The sequence below is a fragment of the Dromaius novaehollandiae genome, chromosome 2, assembly GCF_036370855.1.
Source record: "Dromaius novaehollandiae isolate bDroNov1 chromosome 2, bDroNov1.hap1, whole genome shotgun sequence".
Lineage (NCBI taxonomy): Eukaryota > Metazoa > Chordata > Aves > Casuariiformes > Dromaiidae > Dromaius > Dromaius novaehollandiae.
This window is the reverse complement of record NC_088099.1, coordinates 18,674,850-18,690,597: the sequence shown is the minus strand read 5'-3', so window position 1 is coordinate 18,690,597 and position 15,748 is coordinate 18,674,850. Positions and strand designations below refer to the sequence as shown.

Here is a 15,748-nt window from a genome sequence, read left to right as displayed (position 1 = left end):
CTGTAGCCGTGTGTGGTATCTCCACTAGATCTTTCCTTATGAGCTGTGTTAGAGATCTGAATGAAGCCAAGCTGTCCCTCAAGTAGGTTTTGGGAGACAGGCTTCCCAAGCTGGCCTTCTGGTTTGTCTGCACTCCAAACAGGTGCTGTGTCCTTCCCTTGCGACCCGCCCCCCCCCTCCAAAAAGGTTGGCTGAGGTCTTTTATTTTCAGCTACACCTTTTCAGTTTTTTCAAGTATATTGTTCCCAAGTCCTAGAACGTGCATTTGTCTTAGACGTGCTTGTCATCAGCAATGTTCTCGGGCAGAGTGTTCTGCCTTCAAGTTTTCATGAAAGTACTCTTTTTTCTTTTTGGAGAGGGGAGTGCCTTCAGGTATCAGACAAACTTTCCGGAGAGCTATTCCTGATGTAAGGAGAGTGTTGGTGCTGCAGGAAGGTGAGAATGGGTGGGAGGAGGCATTGGACTTCACAGTGCAGGGCTCAGGCAAGTCAGCCAAAACCAGGCTCAGCTCAGGCTCATGCTAGCAGGGTGAAATCATGAGAGAAAAGGCAGCTCCCAGAGGCAGTACTCTGGCCCTTGTCCCCTCCAGGGAACCCGCAGGTGCACACCAAAGCTGAGGCTGCATGTGTGTGAGCATAATGTTGCTAGGAAGGTCAGAGAGTGAGGGCTCAGGTGTAAACCTGAGACAGTTAACATCACAGGGAGGACCAAACCTGCTCAAATGGTGGACTTGAATCTGTATCTTACACATGAATAAGCATTGCCTGGGCCTGATGGGGTTTATTTGGCTAAGAACAAGCATGGTTGCATCTGAACCAGGTTTCCAGATTCCCTTTATGTCAATGGAGGGATAGGAACTTCTATGGTGATTCACTACAAATAAAATACATGTCTAGAAATAGCCGGGGGACTTGAATCCTAAAAGTCTTGTTTCTCTCCACTGAATATACAAGGAGCATAACATGACTAGCTCAAGTATGCACACCTTCATTCCCACCTGCGATGCTTCCCTCTTTCCTGTGGGAGATGCCATATGATTTTGCTTTTTTTTGGTTTTGTTTTGCTTTTGCTGGAGCCTAGCTCCCCTATGTTGCTGAAGTAGCCAGCAGTGAAGGTGGCATGGCCCACCTGACTGGCCTGAGAGTGTTGTGGCTGGTGAACTACTTTCTGCTGAGCTGTCCTCAGTCAAAATGCCCAGAAACCTCAGCAAAAATTAGTTTGGGAGCCCTGGAATTCATATTCAGTGTGTCACTGTAAGATTTTAATTCCTGCTTGATTCTGGACTGTCTTGCAAGGAAAGGCAAATTCTTAGAGCTTGCCTTGCATTTGACATGTTTATTGTTTATCTGACCAAAATGAATTTTGGCTAACTTTCGGCTGAAAGAGAAAAAAAAAACAGAATGAGATGTTCAAAATTCAATAAAAGGCTAGGTTTGAGGGAGAGGGAGGGAGAGGGAGAGAGAGATGAATAGACCAGCTTGTATTTTGAGCCATGTTAAACAAAGTTAAAACCATCTCTGACTTCCAGCTCTCTTGCCTGGAAAGATCTGCAGCCGGATGTCTCAGCAGCATGGCCATGATTCTTTGTCTTTCTTCTGCTCTCAGTGTTATCTTTCACTCCTTTTTTTTGTTCCCAAGCCATCTGTCTGTCTTCGCATTTTTCCTCCCCCCTTTCTTTTGGATTCATCAATGGAGAAAAAGTTACCATCCATGATGAAACAATCAAAAGATACGAAAGAAAATGATTTTAGTCCTCCTCACAATTAACTAGGGAAGTATGACAAGAAAATGCTAAGGCTGAACTCTGGGTGGGGTTGAGACATCAGGTTTGATGTGCTGGAAGTGCTGAGAGGCTACTTTAGCATCATCACTTTGCCAGGGAAAACTTACAGCTTTTGAAGGGAAAATGCTGCTTTATCTGTTCTGAGGGGCCCACGTGAGTCAGGGAAACCACGTGCCCAGGGAGGGGTTCCTGGGGCCACCCAGCTGCCATGGCCCCAGGCATGATGAGCACCCGCTGGAGCTTGCAGCCACAGCCAGGAGCTGGGGCTGGGTGCAAGCTCTCACCTCCGAGTGCAGATGCTGACACAGTCTTACCCTGCTCTAAACTGTGGCAGAGGGCCAGGCAAACCCTTTCCACCTCATTTTCCCTCTTGACTTTCCACTACAGTCAGACTCTTTTGCACTTCTTCCTCACACTAGCATTCAGCCAGGGGCCCATTAGCTGGGTGTAAGGATGATGAGATGCTGGCTTGAGGAAACACAGTTCCTGAAAACATTTTAGCTTTCATTAGCTTGGTTGTTTTCCTCCCCCCCCCCCCCATGCTCTTTTTCTGTATTTAATTCACAGTCTGATGTTTATTTGCAACTGAGGCCTTGGCAACTCTTTATCTGATGGCACGTTTGGGAAAACTGTCATGAGCAGACAAGCCAGATGAAAAGTAAATACTGAAAATGCTGGCTAGAATCAGACGTGTCAAAACGAGGGAAGCAAAAACAAGAAGGGAGGCTAACAGGAGAAGTAACTATAAAACCTCTAAGTAAAAGCACAGTAAGCTCTGGACAGTGCATGGGAAGGGAGGAGAAATTGTTCCAGGATTTTTTCTTCTGTTTACTATATTGAAGAAAATCAAAGAAGAGGCCTTAAGAGGTAATTCAAAGCAGGATGGACTTCCCTGATACTATTCTTGGCAGATACTTGTCTATCCCATCCTTGAAAAATTCCAGTGATGGGGATCCTGCAGCACCCTTCGGTAACCTCTTCAGCACTTAACTACACTTAGCATAGACAAAGTTCTCCCTAATGCATTGTATTGCTTCTTTACACCTCCCTCTTTGTTATAATTCTGGCTGCTTTCATGGAACAGTTTTGTTCTTTATTTACGTGACTCTTCTGAAGCTTTGAAGCTCTATATTTTGTTTCTTAAAACATTCAGGCAACTTGTTGTGCTTCATATTTATCACTTCCTCATGACTCAGTTCCAAAGTCCATTTTTATCCCCTAAAAATATTTCACTAACGTACATTCATTATGAAATTATTTGGGTTACATATTTTTAAAGCAGCTCATCGATATGAATATACTGCTGTGAATCAGATACAGCTGTCTGTGAACCACATATTGATAAAATTAATACAGTAAAAATTATACTTGAAGAATTGACATTGGCTGTTACACAGTCCGCAGTTGCTTACATTTTCCCCTAGTGATTTTCCCGATATTAGTTATAAATTCAGGGCTGGGTAAATGGTTTGGCAAAATATTCAAAGCTTCCCGACTTGGCAGACCGGTGAGCACCAAAACCAGATGTTCATCCTGACATTCAAAGAAGCAGCAAATACATTCATTGCACAAGGAGCAAAAGCAATAGAAAGCAAATTCGTCTTCTTATTCTGGGGACAGAAAAAATAAAGTACAGGGTCGGAGAGGACATGTCTTTTTTCCCCAGCTGTCAAGGTGAAATTTTTAGGATTTCATATTTTTCTAAAAAGCAGAGCAACAACACTCCCTTTGGCATTACATGAGAAAAAAAGAGAGAACACAGTTTCTCCTCCCGGCGCTCAGCTGAACAAAGCAAAGCAAAAGGCACACATGGAAAGGTTCTGAATATTCTGCTTATTGAAGGACATGGAAATAACTGGAGTTTGCTTGTGGTGAGGTGGAAGTCCTGGTTTCAGACAGAAAGAAGACTGCATCGTGACCTTAGATGTACAGTAAGTTGCTTTGATGTTTTTGCTTCAAAGGAGAGGACCTAAACCATTGCCAATTTAAATAGAAATCAGAGTACTTTCCACATCAGTTTGAGTAGGGAATGAATATGCCACTATCACGACTGGGGGATGCTGATGGAGGAATGCCAGGTTTTACACAGGCTGCTGCTGCTCGCACAGAGGATATGTGGATTTTTTCTCACTCTTTCCAGGCTTTGCAATGACTTTGTAACCAATGAAAACATTTGCTACTTAAAAATTTTCTGCAGCAGTAAGCCTCTGGGCTAGGCACACTTTCTGCCTCCTATTATTGTAAGTAGTAATGCTGCCATATTGTTAAGGGACTGCATTACAGCTAAGGGCTCCACAGTATTAAGTGCTGTGCCAACAGAGATCAAAAGCTTCGCAACCCTCAGCTTTCCAAATGCCCTGGTAACTCCTGGAGTCATGTTTTCAAACGTGCCAAAGTGACTTGGGCTCTTAAGCCAGAAGTGACTTAGAGATGTAAGTCTGTATTGATAAAAGCATTTATGCCTTGCTTCATTCAGCCTCACTAGGTGCCTCTTTGCACCTTTAAATACCAAAGGACAAGATGTAAAGCAAAATCCAAGCAAAACTTTCAGTTCATTCTCCATTTACTGCTGTTCAGGCTATTCAGTTGCCTTGCATGCATGGTGGTAGGAAAGTTTCCAGAGTAATGTTAGAAATACACACACATCCATGTCTCCCACACAGAAACATTTAATTCTGTGTGAGATTTATAGGGAGAGGAGAGAATGTTTTGGGACAACTACTGCTGGCTTTCTCCCTTCCTAATTCCTGATGCCAAAGTTATTTATTTACAGAGCAAATCTCCCGGGGCTGGCAGATTCTGATCACACTAAGCTGAAGAAATATGTGCACTCTTCTGCCAACTAAGGAGAACTTTCTCAGAGATAATCCAGCAGACTGACAGGACAGCGTCTCTCTGGAAATGTTTCCTGAAGGCGTCCTTACTGATTTGGTGCAGGAGCTTGCAGAGGCTGTGCCGTGGCCGGCGGCCGAGACGGGGTGAGCGTGCTCCAGGGCCGCCACGAGTCTCTGGCCCCGCAGAGGCCGCGTCTGTGGGCAGCACTGGCGGCATCTGGGCCAAGCTTCAGCTGGGTGGATGGGGCGAGTGCTGAAGCCAATCTGTTTCTGTCCTCCCGGCAGCCTGCAAAGGGCTCAGCTCTGCTGTTTCTGGACATCTCCTTCTAGGCCATGCCACAGGGCCTGGTGTCCCACCAACATGCTCCTCTGCTGGGGCAGCAAGGTTCAAGGGGGCTTTCTGCAACGATGCAACAAGTGGACTTCTGATGCCATCCTGAGCTGTTTTCTAAAGGTAACTGAATCGGCTTTCCTTCACAGTTGCACGTATGTCAGACCAAGGTTATGTGCGAACACTCATTTAGGAGCAAGAATTTCCTATCTTGACTTAATTAAAGTCAGTCAAAAAGAAAGCCTCCTTAAATTAAATCAAGACTCTTAATTTGAAATACTGTCCACATATAGATTTGCACCAGACTTGCTAGAAGCGGGAATTAGAATAGATATAGACAGTTCAGCTCTGATGTGTGTGTGGAGAAAATGCTCTGTGAACTCATCATCTGAGGATTTTGCAATATATTCCTTGTCAGCAGTCGCAATGAAGCACTTCAAGGACTAAGCCGCAGCAGCATGGTTGGACGACAGAACCCATAAACAGCTTGCCATGGCCTACGATTGAAATAGAAAATGGCTGATTTAACTTAAAGCACAAATCCCATCACAGAACTTGGCCCAAATCCACACAAGTGCTTTCTGAGTTCAGAGAGAATTCACAGTTTGAAGAGAGGTCATGGCAATTCCTGGCTTCTTGCCATAATAGTTCATCAGAAAATAATTTTAAAAGTCAAATTAGGGATACTCACAAAGTGCCTGGAAGTACTGGGAAGAATGAATCACACAAGGTATTGTCGTGCTTTCTCTGCTAGCCGCTTCTGCACACGGAGGGCTGTCTTTTCTCAGACATTTGACTGCTCATCCTTCTACACAGAAGCAAAGACAATTCAACTCTCAGTCAAAAAGCATAACATGCCATATATATTCTTTCCGAAAAAGCAAAAATTCTGGCAAAATGCAACAAATAATATTCATTAAACTACCAGGAAAAGTCTCTCTCTTCTGGGCTCCAAAGTAAAAGAGAAAGCTGAGGTGCTAGCTTCCTCAGACTAGAATTTAAAAACAATCATACACATCACGTATGTCTATACATACATTTACACAAACAAATATTCTCATGTTTGCTTCAGGAACATCAGGTGAACAGATACGCTATTTGTATCTACAAATTGAGCCCAGAAATAACCATCATGAGTGCACACAGAAATGCAAGCCATTTTTGAAATGTTTCCTCATTAAGGTGTCTGGTGGAAAAGAAGCAAGCAAACAAGCTGAATATTCATCTCTGATGGAGGAATCACTCTCAAGTGTATGTACTGATAAGAGTAATTAGCAGTGGCATAGGAAAGACAAGAAAATGGAAACATACCACTTTACTTTAACCCCCTGGACAAAATAGAAATGACTTACTGGTCTGTCGTGATTAATGTGGAGGTTTTTTTGATGGACAGCATCAACTGTAGAGTTGTAGAGATAATACTTACAGAAAAACACATGCCACCTTATAAACATCCTGTAACTTAGCAAAGCACCAGTACTTGGAAGCAGAGAACTGTTCCTTCCCATGTCATCTTCCTGTATCCTCACTCCTCTGCTGTTTGTGGATTTTTAAATTAAACTATCATCTGACCTGCTTGAGGCAAAAGTCACCTTGGTAGTTATCTTGAAGAAAACCTCTCAAAAACAAATGGCAATGTCCCTGTGCCAAGAAGAATGAAGAGGAGGGTGAATGGCGCTAGTGTTGCCTGCGGTGATTGCTCTCCTGCCCCTCCAGGCTGGCCCTGCTAGGAGAAGCATGGAAGAGATCTCCTTCCATTTGGCCAGCAAGTCTGCTGCTTCTTGCCCTAGCTCCCCTGCCCATATGGTAAAACCCTCATCACCTCCACACTCCTTCCAAAAAAGCCCAGAGTTATTCCAAGGGGAAGGAAGCAATCTAGTTTGAAAGGAGAGAAAGGGGAAGAGAGGATGGTTTTACAGAAGCAACGGAAAAAAGGTAAAATTCCCTGAATTTCAGAGTAGTGTTGTTTACGGTTAGTAAAAAGGGGAGAAGTCAAGTAGGTAATGTCCCTATCTAAATGCTCGTCCTTTGGGAGGACATAAGGCAAGAGCACTTTCTTGGAGGAGTAGAGCTTTCCTATAATTAGAGCTGTCCAGTGCCATACACACGTCCAGTGTGCTTGGAGAGCAGCCCCATGGCTAAGGGGTGTCCTGGGAGGCCACACTGGGGGCCCAAAGTGGGAACTGGCAGGCTTCGGGCCATGTCCAACATAGCCCCTAAACACTGCAGAAATGGGCACCTTCCAAAGCTTGATTTTGTGAGTCTGCTGGTTTTTTCCAGCTTTTTTGTGAGAAGAATTTCTGGATTTTGTCAGTGTCCAAGACAATTTGGGAAGTCCTATGCCTGACGCTGGATCCCTGCATCTTTTTAAGGCTTCTTGTTCTTTGTGTGAGCACTTATGGGTGGGACTGCCACCAGGTACCGTGTTTATTTGTAAAACCATGTTTCTGCTGTCTGCAGAAACAACAAACAGCTTCTGCACCAAGACTAAAACCCTTTGCCAAGTCCCTTTAAGAGGAATTTAACTCCTTGCTCCATAATATTTACCTGGCTACATTCATTTATTTATTTTTTCTTGTTTATAAAAATATTCCAGTCTTGGCCTTTAGATACCTGTACAGAAGCTGCAACAAAGCTCACATATAAAGTATCCTTTGAATTAATGACCATTAATAGTACTATGGAGTATAATAAAATGACTAAGTATTAAGAAATTATTAATGGCAAATTTTGTGGGCTTCCTCTTAGCTTATTGAAAAATAGTTATCCCAGTCCTCTTACAGAAGAAACTGGTCGTCTGTTGTTAGGCAGCAGTTACTTAGAGAGGAATCCCCATTGAAAATAATGCATTTATTTTCCTTTTTAAGCTTGTCTTTGTGGAAGATGACATTAGATTGTAGTTTTCTTCTCTGATTATTTGCATGCTTCTCTCTGCTGTAATCGTTCTTCCTCTGCTCCTCTTCTCGTCACCCCTTGGGTCTCCCTCATGATTCCTGCCTCCTCTCAAACTGAGAAAGAGTTCTTCTTTCTCATCTTCCTCCACCATCCCACTCCAGTTAACTAAACTGTACAGTACCTCCTGCGATTAAACTAATCGGCAAAATATATCAAGCTAGAAGGTGGTTATTCTTTGTAATGTTGCAATTTTCAGAGGAGCTGAAAAAGAATCTTTTACTGTCACCTGAAGGTGAGGGGTTCTGAAACAGGAACGCCGCTCTGTTTCAGAGGTGTCCAGTTCCCTGCCTCCACAGTACACCTGCTAAGGGGGCCACAGTCCAACACGTACAGGGACCAGTGACAGTGGCACTTCTAAAACCTTGCCATTATCACATGTTTGGTAACATCACATGAGCTGAAAAGCAGGAGACAGAGCTGAGGGGAAGAGAAGGAAGAAATGTATGTGAAACCTAAAATGATTTGTCCAGTCATATCTCCCTTCACCTCATGGACTGTAATTTGAGGAGGAAGCTCTGCTCCTCCATTTTGCTCTGCTCACAGAGAACTAGAAGTGCCACTGAGAGTATGTTCAGTTTGCTTGCCTGCAGGACCTACTGCCTTGCAGATGTTTTTCTAAATGGTTGCAAGGGATATAGCACAGGAGATACCATAATCCTGGGGTTCCTTTTGAGCGGTGGCTTATTCTAAAATATGACCTCAAATGCACACCAAAGAAAGCGGGGAAAGGGAAAGATTTCCCTTTTCTTTCTCACAGAGGAGGAGAATCATTCATCCTCGAGTCTGATTAGATGCTCTTCCCACATGCCTTTACCTTCTCGCCATTTGGCCAGTTTCCCTTGCTCTCTGTATCTTGGTCAACTCCCCAAGGCCCTCCCATACTTTCTGAGTAGCCTTTAATGATATTATTGGCAGAATTACTATGAAAGACCTGGTAAAAATGGGGTGGAATAGGGTGGAGTGGGATCTGTTGTCTCTCTCTCTGGCACTGGAAAGGAAGGAGTGGCGATGGGGAGGTGCCTTTAATGGGAAGTTTCAGAAGCATATCATATGTTTTGTTCATATTTAATTCTAAAAATGGAAGCCAGTTGGAGGACATCGAAGGAAAGATCATGAGGTGGATAATCTTTTCCAGACCTTTGTATTTGTGTGTGGGGGAAAAAAAAGTTATTTAAAATATGTTCTCACTAGAAGTATGGTACAACTTTCCGAACTTGATACTGCTTTTTGAACTTGCAAATTATGTTCCTCAATATCTATAAGGCACATGCAATAATTACCATTATTTTTGAACTTTGTATAGTCATTTCTCATGCTTTTATTGCAAATATCATGCCATTTGATTTGTTTTTCTTAAGGGTCTGTAGTGAATATATGAGAATCTTAATTTTCATTTTTATAATGTGACAAAGGCTTCAAGCATTTTTTAGTGAAAGCTCAAAAATTTGAAACATAAAGACGTGACTGCCAGAAAGCAAAATTTTCACTTTTTTAATCTCACGGCTGGCGATGCTGGGGCATAAAATAGGAAGCCAGGTTTCAAATAAGGCCTTTAAATACTCTTCTACTACAAAAGCCTATTGTCTTGCTCAGTGTTTATCTTGTATATAGCGTTCTTTACAGGTGAAATTTATTCATTCGAAAGATGGAAGAGAATTTCTATTAATAATCACCTGAAACTCTACCTGAATGTGAAAAAAAATTGCACCGCTCCTTTCCAGCGTACATCCCATAACCAGGCGCTTTCTGGAGTAGATCTGTATTTGTCTGGGAGAGCTGCAACATCAAAAAAGCACGGGAGGTGGCACCAACCTCCTAGCAGTAATATGGGAAGGCAGAGCAAGGTTCAGGCCAGCTCTGGAGGAGATTCATTTGGTTCCTCCGAACTTATACCTTCATTTTCTCCAGATTATCACCTGCCAAGAAGCAGGGGGAGAAGTGGGAGCAAAGAGGAGGATGTTCACTATGGTGAATGCAGATGAGGCTGAGGGAAATAATCAATGCTGATGGTGCTAGGCCCACATTTCTCTACATTTTGGGAGATCTGCTGCACTGAAAACTGAAGTGTCCGTGTCAAGTGCTGTATCACAGGCACTTATGATATTGAGGGTGGTTATGGAAAACAACCGGATGCTGGGGAATTCCTTACTATGAATGGTTAAAGGTCAGCATTTTTTTGCTTGCCAAAGGTGGTATAAAACCTTGTGCAGATCCTGTTGTGAAGCTCTTGCCTAGGTAATGTGTAAAGTTGGTTGGTTATTTTAAAACACACATTTATGGTGTTACAGTGCCTTTTAAAAGCATATTGCAATTTAATTGTTAACAGTCTGGTTAGTGATGATGAGTGAATGGATAATAGCACATAAATCCTAGGAAGAATAGTATAATAGCTGTGGAGGAACTCTGAAGATCGTGGGTTCTTATAGCATAAACATTTAGTTTGGGAGAAGGGATATTGCTTCTTTTTTTACAGAAAGTGCAGATTTCAAGATGGAAAATCTAAGATTAAATCTAAAGCTGCTAGCCTACAAGTGAGAGGTGAAAAAGTGACAGTCTTCATAGTAATACTATTTCACATGGCAACCAACTATATTTTCCATTCCTGTTTTTCTTTATAAATGTTTCTTTATGGTGCTGCTGCAGTCCTTGCCCTCTTGAGTGCTTTGCTTTCTGATATAAGAAGCATTGCAAGCTCATCTTTGTTGAAAGAGGCTATTTATTCACTGAAGGTTTTGTCGGGCCACTTATGTAACTTTAAAAACAATTCTCATTGCTTTACTTTTGCTTCCTCTTTTGTGAGAAGCATCTGGATTCTTGAACTGATCAGGTATTATATAAAACCAATATACTGTATTGCTGTATCAACATCAATTGCTGCAGTTGGATCAGCAATGCCTTACAGTTTCAGAAAGGAAATATTTTTGACAAATAGGATATGTAAGATTTTTGCAGTACAGTATTTAGAAAAAAACTGCCACGTGCCAGTTAGGCATTTCAGAGATAAATGGGAGCTACATAAAGTGCCACAGCAGCAAACACGACTCTCTCACTTTCTTCTTGAATTTTTGCTCACTGTGATCATCATTATCCCTGAGTAGTAAGAAAAGCAAAATGTACTAGATTATCAGGCATAAGAAAGCTGATGACTGACAAAGAAAAGCAACATTACTCCAGGGCACAGACAGAAAGCACAAACTGTCCTGAATTTGTCCATTCTTCCTTTAGAGAATGACAGGTATTTCGTGCTATAAGTCCTCTGAGTATCAACGCTGAACCATGGATGTTAGTTACATATAATATTTCAAAGCAATCATACTGTTAGCACAATCACGAATACACTTTATTAGATCATCTCACACTATGAAAAGAAGTTACAAACAATAGCTTCAGGATCAATTTTTTTCCTTGGCATAGACCTGTTTGGAAGGGTTCAAGTACGTCTATTTACTCGCATAATCTATCAGAGAACTCAACTGATGCACAAACTGTACTGTCGAGTAGGTGAGTAAATTATAGTTGGTTGCTAAATTATTTTCTGCTTTTTTTTTTGTTTTCATAGATACTAAGCAGTGGGGTTCATGCTATTTGTACCAACTAGCAGGGAAATTTTGTAGTATAAAAACCTGAAGCTACTCAAACATGCAGTCATATGCCCAGACCACTCCATGCTCTTACCACTAAGAATGATGGTACCCAGCTCAGTCAAATAAGCCATGCATGGCCCACTGCTAGTAAAAATATTCTTTTTCCACTAATAGATCCTGACAGGAGGGACAAGAAGAGCATCAGCCCACAGTTTAATGTCTTGAGCTTGCTGCTGACAAAACATTTTACCTAAATATTTTCAGGCACTTGATGAGGATCCAGTATGAGATGGATTGTGAAAGGAACAGCAATGACAGGAAGATTGTGAAGATTTTTGGGAGAGACCTGAAAAATGAAAATGTCTTTTCCAGATCTTTCCAACATTCCTGAAGTTGGCCAAAAAGAGGACGGCATTTTTGCATCTAAAGAGTGTTTTGGTAGAGAATCCAGAAAGTGCTACTGGGGGGAAAAAGTTACCTTTGAAAACATCTTGGCTATCAAAGGATAAAATTATACTGTCACTGTGATTGTTAGATTATTTGAAATGTGAAGGATACTATTGAAAGGGGTACTGGAAATGATGGATTATACCTATTTGCTACACACTGGCAAAATAGATGCATAGTACTGTGGTTTCTAGTGTGCCTCTTTTTCATTTCTAATGATTCATTGGCAGAAGGCCTGTAAAAATAATGGAAATTCAAACAAAACAACCAGTTAGTTCAAAAATGATAGCATTAATATTCTTAATCTGTTTGAAGGCCTTATTTCTATTTTAAATAATATTACTCACTTTTGAAATCGGGTATTGTATGCTTTGTCTGAGGTCAGAGCAGGTACATGTTGTTTGCATAACTTACAGTGCACGTAGCTCTCTCTGCTATTTCTGAATGCTAAGAACACCATTGTAGTTATGGACCCAAACTGCACATTTAAAATGCACGTTTTGTTCTTGAAGCTCATGTATATCTCCAATTAGAATTTGTACAAATTGCTTGAATGACTGTGGTGTTTAAAGTCATGTGTCAAGTGTTCAAAGTCATGTGTCAAAGTCAAGTCTTTCTACAGGAGTGATTTACAGCAAATGAAAAATAAACTAAGCCTTTTTATCTTAGGAACTCTCTGCCCTCTCAGCAGAAGAAAAGGATTTGAGCAAAGATTACAAACCCGCCCTTATGAAAACCAGTGGAAAATGTGTAAGAGGAAAAAAGTACATCAACTGCTAATATTGGCAATCTAAATCTTTTGGACGCTTTAATACTGAGAATTACGAGAATGTATGTTCTGCTGATGAGATATCTCCGCTGATGGAGAAGGAACAGTCTGAAAATATATGAAAATTTAGGGGGTACATTCTAAAAATAATTTACCAGAAAAAGCAAGTTTTGAAAAGCCCCATTTCCAAAGTCTGTTTTTACAATGAATTACAAAATTACTCATCAAGCGCTTAATCATAATCTTCTATAGTTTCTTGGCTTCTTGCTAATACGAGTTTTACCATCCAGACTGATTTAGTTGGCTCAGCTCTTCCCTTGATGGCCTAAATGATTTACTATCCATCCCTTTGAAAACACAGGCTCCAGGAACACTTCTTCCAATCCTTAGGATATGCCTGCTCTAAAGAAGTTTTTTTCCTGCTTTTTTTATCCTTTGGATCACACTGCTGACAAAAACACACACATAGGTTGTGAGATAGTTGTTGCATGTGCTATTTGATCCAGTTAAAATACTACAAGCATGTGAAGGCTCTCTGAGGACTGCATATCCTGTTGCACCTTGCAATGAGACTAAGTTTGTAGTTGGGCTGTGACAGCTGGCTAGGGACAGCATGAATTTAGTAGGTACATACGACATTTCATGAGGAATATAAGTGCAGTAGGTATAAGACTAGCAGCAACTATGTTGGCTTCTTGGTCTCCTTAGCTTGCCTTCGGTAAATGTGTTTCAGATTTTAGAATTCAAGAGACTGGAACTAGTTCCACCCAGTCTGTAGGGTTAAAGCTGAAGTGTGAGGCATCTCCTCGTCTTTCCCTGCTTGGAGACCCTCTTGATTTGCTCCAGGCCACACTGCCAACTTACAGGCAATGTAAACCACCAGGCAGCCTGGGCTTACTTGTGAGTTGGAGCTCCGATGATGATAGTGTACCTGCGAGGAGACTCCACTCCCTCCTGTTAGAGGGATTTCTGCATTTCACCCACTTCACCCATTAGGGCACAGTGCATTTGGCATCAAGTCTCTTCTCTTCTTCAATGGGAGACTTATGAGAAACAGAGGGAGCAGGCAGCCTTCTATACTTGACACAGTGTTTTATATTAACAATAGCAGCAAAGCAAAACCTAAAATAAAAGGATTTTAAGTAGCAGAGGTTCATATCGTGTATATGTGTACCTGCAACCCTTTATCTCAAGCAGACTACACTTTTCTAATTACTGTGGGCTGCCACCCTCTTCCCTGCTGCCCCACTCATGGCTCTGCATGTCTGCATTGCTTTTAAGAGTCTCTCACTTGATTAGGATATAAATCCTTTCAGTCTCCTCAGGATATCTTTCTCCTTTGTTCACATGAAAACCTATTCTACTGAGTTCAGCAGCGAGTTAAGGGTAAGACATCTATCAGTGGCATCGGTACATTTGCAGTCTTCATGTCCTGCTTACTTTTCCAGTATGCCATTAAACTCAGCCAACAGATTTATACAGAAATAACTACATCAGTAGCAAGCACACTATCACATCCTATTCAGAAAATAACAGAGAAGAGCTGTGATTATAGGAAGAGTTGGTAATACTGCCTTTGAAATTGCTAGATCATGCTCTTTGTCATTCTCTCACTTGAGAATGAAATGACACTAAGACATCTTCTTCGGCCTGAATTTGATAGCTTTTATATTTAAGACTTTCACGTTAAATGGGAATTTTCTTTGTATGACTCCAATCTGAGCTCTTTTTATTTTATTAGAGAGATGAACTAATTGAATGTTGAAATACAATGAACATATAAAACAACTGGAAGCTGCCCTGGATCTATAAGTGTAGTGCGGTATTTTCTATGCCAGACTGTCTTCCTTAATAATATGTTGTGCATATAATTATAGAAATAACCATTTATTCTATGAAATTTGAACACATCCTGTATTGTGCCTGCTTTCTCTCTTCTTTTTTCATGTATTAGGGGTTCTCAAAATCACAGTTAGAAAACTTGACCTTTTTTACATTTTGTGTGTATGACATAGGAGCTCCAACGGTTATAATAGCTGTTCATCTGCAAACACTAATGTTCGCAAAACATGGCCATATTGTTTTTCCTGATCACTGCAATATATTTTACATGCACGTTTTTTGATATCAGCTAGGGGCTTCACTTGTATCCAAGGGACCCTAAACACAGTCTTTAAGTAGCTATTTCAACAGGCAGAATTAATTTGAATTTGTATTTGACTGCAAGACCTCTATGGATCATGCTTAGGAAATAGCATGGGTGACACGATAGACTGCGCTCCACCATCAGAGTGGACTGAGTGGGCATCCCAGCAGTGTATCAAGAAGTGCAGTTCTGAGGGAGGCACTATATTTTAGATAAGACATAAAACTGAGACCCTCACTGCCTGTGGTCCTCAGAGAACCTAAACTACTTTCGTAAGAGCTGTGGCATCAACACCAATACTGTGACCAAGAGCTATTCATGTCATTACCTTCCACCTATCCAAATCCCCCAGCCGTTTCAGTGGTGTATGATACTCCTCTTTACTTCCAGCTCTAAGCCTGTGTGAAGCATAACCATTCATTGTTAAATAGCTACCACATTCCCTCTTGCAGTGGTAGTGTCCAACTCTTGGGGCTATTGTATAACTTATTTAGTATTTCCACATCCTCTAAAGGAAGGAAATATAGAAGGACAAAAGGAGTACATGAACATTATGTGTATTTTAAAGCTTGCTCCATAATTCCAGGGCCAAATGTCTCCCATGGCTGGTAGAAGTTTAAATCAGGAGCAGAACTTCACAGCAGTCTCTCAGTGGTAATACAAATCCAATTTCTGAAACCCAACTGCTTTCCCTCCCCTCCCTTCAGAGGGTAAAATAGGTCAGATCTAGGTATGAGTGCGCATTTTGTGGTTTGTCCTCTTTATATGGGGATATAGTGAATAATCAAAGAAGGTGCATCCTACGTCATAGACTCCAGTCCCACGGTGTCACAGGCAACTGTATCATGCAGTCTTTGTTATAAATTGATCCTCACAATCATTTTGGGTTCTTCTTCCTT

General features: G+C 41.5%; 1 long non-coding RNA gene across 1 annotated transcript in view; it reads right to left on the bottom strand.

Moving 5' to 3' along the window:
* Positions 1–2,859: 2,859 nt before the first annotated feature.
* The window catches only part of LOC135327438 (uncharacterized), a 39,572-nt gene continuing 26,683 nt past the window's right edge, over positions 2,860–15,748 (bottom strand). Inside the window, exons 2-3 of the long non-coding RNA XR_010387569.1 lie at positions 5,640–5,756; positions 2,860–5,445 (exon numbers count right to left, since the gene is read on the bottom strand). This is a non-coding gene — a long non-coding RNA (uncharacterized LOC135327438). The remainder of the gene's footprint in view (positions 5,446–5,639; positions 5,757–15,748) is intronic.